This window comes from Cynara cardunculus (genome assembly GCF_001531365.2).
Source record: "Cynara cardunculus var. scolymus isolate 2C chromosome LG 11, CcrdV1, whole genome shotgun sequence".
NCBI classification, from domain to species: Eukaryota; Viridiplantae; Streptophyta; class Magnoliopsida; order Asterales; family Asteraceae; genus Cynara; species Cynara cardunculus.
The window spans coordinates 14,943,744-14,948,769 of record NC_037538.1 but is presented as its reverse complement, the minus strand read 5'-3'; the positions used below and the strand labels follow the sequence as shown (position 1 = coordinate 14,948,769).

Below are 5,026 nucleotides of genomic sequence, written 5' to 3'. Positions count from 1 at the left end.
AATACCAAATAACCTGGTATATATATATATATATATATATATATATATAGAGAGAGAGAGAGAGAGAGAGAGGAGCGTTCAAATAAAAACTTACCCCATTTGTGTAAATCGTGTAAACCAATCTCATCCATCCATTTTCTTGATCAATGACTAATATTAGTTTACTTTATTTTAGGAAATTAAAAAATAAAAAATATTAAAATTTATTTTATTTCAATACTAAGGGCAAAATTGGTAAACAAAAGTTAACATTTGGTAACTAGTTCATGAATCATGAATTAATTAGAACATGAACATTGAAACATTTGGTAACTAGTTCATGAATCATGAATCAATTAGTTCATGAACATGTTTCATTATCATGAACCTATTTCATTAACATGTACAATATGCCTAGAAGAAACAAATAAACCATTTTATAATGAAACCTTTTCACATTGAAACATTTTCATGAACATTAATTTCATAAAGAACAAAATATAATATGCACCCGTTTCATTATACATTTATTTCATAAAGAACAAAATACATTATGCACCCGTTTCATTTTCATCCTACYAACTAAACGGATCAACTTCAATCACAAAGCAACATGGATTACCATGAAACTAGATCATAAATCATGAATCAATTAGAGCATCAACATCTTTTACCATCATGAACCTATTTCATTAACATGTACAATATGCCTAGAAGAAGCAAACAAACCATTTTACAATGAAACTTTTTCACATTGAAACAGTTTCACGAGCATGGGATTTTTTTCCTCTAACCTTAAATCAAGATTTCATTCCATAAGAAGCTAGAATCTTCATACCACGTTTCCAGATTCATTGAATAACAAAAAATTAAAATCAAGTTTTTAATATTATAATATAATAAAAATTTTAAATGTTATCATTTATATAATTTCCATTATTAAATTTTCTTATTTAATATTTATTAATAACTTCCTTATTTATCGAAAAAATATGGAAAATGATTGAAATACCCTTATTGATTAAATTTTATTAAAAAAATGGAATTTTTTTATTGGTCGAAATTGGTTTATACGGTTTCTTAGAATTGCATGGTTTTCATTTGAACCTGCCCCTATATATATATATATAGAGAGAGAGAGAGAGAGAGAGAGAGATGAGCGATCAAATGAAAACCACTTCAATTTGTAAAAACCGTAAAAACTACTCTCATCCGTCGTTAATCTTATGAAATTTTTTTATGAAATTGTTAATCTTGTGAAATTGTTTTATATAATACTTTTTTTTGATAAAGTTGTTTCATATGTGGTTATGAAATTGTTTCATATACTACTTAATGAAATTTTAATGAAACTGTTTCAAGTATTTCTCTAAAATTAAAATAATGAAGATGATAATATCCATGATTAACACTATCCACAATAAAAATGGTTAATCAACCTCTCATAATTACAAAAAAATGAACAAAATAAAAAAATTATGATTGGTTGAATGAAGTTTTCACGGTTTTTACAAATTGAGTGATTTTTATTTGAACCCACCCCTATATATATATATATATATATATATATATATATATATATATATATAACAAGAAAATGCAAACTGTTGGTTGACGGTTAACCGTCAATATCTTTACAGTTGATCGTAAGATATAAGCAAATAACTATATTACCATGCACTTTTGAACTAGTCAACGTCAATTATACTGTACCCATTATCGACCATCTTAAAACGCGATTTTGAAAGTCACGAAATAATTACCACGAAAGGAATTGGTTTTAGAAACCAAAAACCAAGTTATTTTTCATGCATTATTTTAGAATTTGGGATAAAAGTTGAAAAGTTAAGGACAAAAAGGACCTTATTTGCAAAAACAAGTAAAAGCGAGGACCTAATTTGCAAATACTATTCAAAAGAAGGACCATATTGACAAAACTTGGTGTAGGGAAGGACTTGCTAAAAATATCCCAACCATCATAAATACGCAAACCCTAGACCCTTTACAATCGCCGATTTTCTTCTGATGTGATTTCACCATCGAAGAAATGCATCATCGGCCGTTTGCGGCTCCTCACAAACCCTAGATCTGACTCACCACCATCGAAGCACTTCAGATCGGTGTTCCTGTTGCAAGTCCAGGTATATCTAACATCTGAATCTATTGCATGATGTTTTGTTGTTTAATTTTAGAAACTTATCAGCATGAAATCGATCTATATTCTACGAGTAAATTTTAGTTGAGATCGATCTATTTGAGTTCTCAAATTCAACTGTTAGCTTCGATTGTTCGGCAAAGTTTTCAAGATATTACAAATCAGTTTTTATAGATTAATTTCGAGATCTAGATAGGTTGGTAGAGTTTTCTAGTCGTGTATGTCGAATTAATATCTTGGTTGTCGCAAATCCTGGAAATTACGAGCTTTGACATCTATTAATTAGTTTTCTAGATCTATTACTTTTCTTATATAACTGTTTGGAAGTGTTTTATATCGAGCTATAAATCTGCTTACAACATTTGAGATCTGCACATTGATTTCGTTCCTTTAGATCCTTTTGGATGATTAAAAAGTTACATATTGCTGAATCTTTATAACAGAATCTTAACTTACATATGTTTCATGTCTAAGGGCAACTCCAACCTTCACACCAAAAAAAACACCAAAAAAAAACAAATATGGTGTCTATGAACACTAAAAAAAAATTCAACTCCAATCATACTCCAAAAAAATCACCAAATTTGTGGATCCCACATTAAAATAACCCAATCAACCCCTAAATTATTAAATAAAAAATGGTTTTTAATACAAATTAATGGGTCCCACTAGTTTTGCCGTTCAAGAAACCCACGGCATATTTGCCATTCAAATAAGGGATCCGGCAAAACCTAAATTCATTTGCCGGTCGATTGGAGAAGTCACAAACGGCAAATCCCTAAAATTGCCGGTTGATTGGAGATGCCCCAAGTTTTAGATTCTACTTATAAAATGATAACATGGACGAATTATTATCAAAATGATATTATATTTGAATTGAAGAACATTGATTTGTGCTTGAAAGTTCAAAAGCATAAAGCTGGTAGCATATCATCTTTTTCCATAAATGTGGATGGTAAATGATATCATAATATTGCAATAGAATTTGATGATGTTGTATAATCGTTTTGATGATTAGTTCTGTTTGTATTTTGAAGGGATAGTTGTGATTTATTTAATTCTGGTAAATTGGGTTGGTCTCTGGTTTGTGCTTATATAAACATTTACTGGTTCTTGATTGTTTGAAGTTTTAATGAAGAAATGTGGTTTTCAGGAACCCTGGAATCTGTTGCTTGGTGAATATGGGAGGATGTTCAGAAGAGGACACCATTGGTTTTTGGTTCCTATTTGAGATTCATAACCATTGGTTATAATGATGCTTCTCATGATAAGTAAATGACCTTTTTAGTTGGTTTAGTGACAGTTGTAACGATAAGATCATTGTTTTTGAGCATGTATATGACAAAAACTATTTGAGACACGCCCAAAGTTAGAAATCTTAGTTTCTTAATTCTCATCCAACAAGATGTTGGAGCTCTTTATGTCACGATGTATGACTCTTTGTTACTGGTTCCAAAGGATTATGAAGGTAGTCTAGCCCACAGACAACATAAATGCATATCTTGAGACATCAGTTCACATGAGACTCGTGCCTCCAACAATGGATTGTTCGAGTCTCACGTGAGAACCCGATGTCTCAAGATAGGTGTTGGTGTTGTGCGTGGGTTAGCTTATCATCATAATCCTTTGTCATCGCAACAAGGAGTCATGCATGGTGATATAAATAGCCCTAACATTATGTTGGATGAGAAATGTGAATCTGTGATTTCCTATTTTGGCTTGTTTGAAATGGATTTTGCTGGAAACATGCTCATAAACAAGGATCGTCTCGTTTTTATTGTTGTGGAAACCTACTTGCTATAAAGAAGCATTTGTAAGGGTTATATTTATAATTAGACCATAGCGTTCGTTCTTTATTATTGTAACAGACTGCTTCAAAACAATATGATACTTGATTGAACATTTTGGCTGTTAAATTGACCGAGTATGGTATGCGGTTTTACGCTATTGTTTGGTGGTTAATGCTCATGAATTGTGTGTATTATTTTGTTCTTGATGGTCACTGGCCACCACCAACGACCACCGTCGATGGCCACCATCACTTCCACCATTGCCACCTCCACTTCCAGCATAACCACCCCTGCCATTATCGTCTGCTATCACCACCGTTCACCAGTGCAGATTGCCACCATAACCACCATCTCACATTCTCCACGGTTACCGTTGCCTATCAAACCGCCATCCCCTCTACCTCCATCACCATTGTCATTGCAATAAATCCCACCATGCCACTTGTCGACATCTTCACATCCTCTATGGTCATCGTCATCCACCACCAATTATCACTACCTCCAATAAGCAAAACGCTCCAATAAGCAAAACGGTTTGTGTGGCATGAAATGACCATGTTATTTTTTTATTTGTTTATTTCATACGTAAAAATAATAATTATAATATATTATATAGCCTTTAAGTTATAAACTTACCAGTAGTATTCATAAAATAACAAATCTAATAATATGATAACCCGTGATTATGGAACATTCAGAAGTATAATGGTATCTAAAAAGATTATCAAATGATTATCTATATCTATACTATATTAAAAAGCATTTGATAAAAATTCTTAAAAATCATTTTTTATACGTAAAGTACTGTTTATTAATACATATTATTTAAAACTCAAGATTACAAGTAGATTGTGTGTAAGTACAATTTATTAAAGCTTTATATTTGAATTCTTGTAACTAATTGTAGATAAACATAATCAAATACAAGATAAATTATCTCATTTTAAATATAAAAAATCTAAAATATAATTAGGATAATTATTAAGTTCTAACAGAATACTTGATTATTATCTTTATAAAATTTATATTAGTAAATCAAAAATAAGTTATTTCATTATTAAATTTAAATTAAATTATAATAAAAAAATAAATTAAAGAAATT

At 30.4% G+C, this 5,026-nt stretch overlaps 1 long non-coding RNA gene across 1 annotated transcript; it reads left to right on the top strand.

Moving 5' to 3' along the window:
- The first annotated feature begins 1,993 nt into the window (after positions 1-1,993).
- Positions 1,994-4,081, top strand: LOC112522259. Its single transcript, XR_003070143.1, has 2 exons — positions 1,994-2,120; positions 3,288-4,081. It is a non-coding gene; the product is annotated as an uncharacterized LOC112522259 (long non-coding RNA).
- Positions 4,082-5,026: the final 945 nt, after the last annotated feature.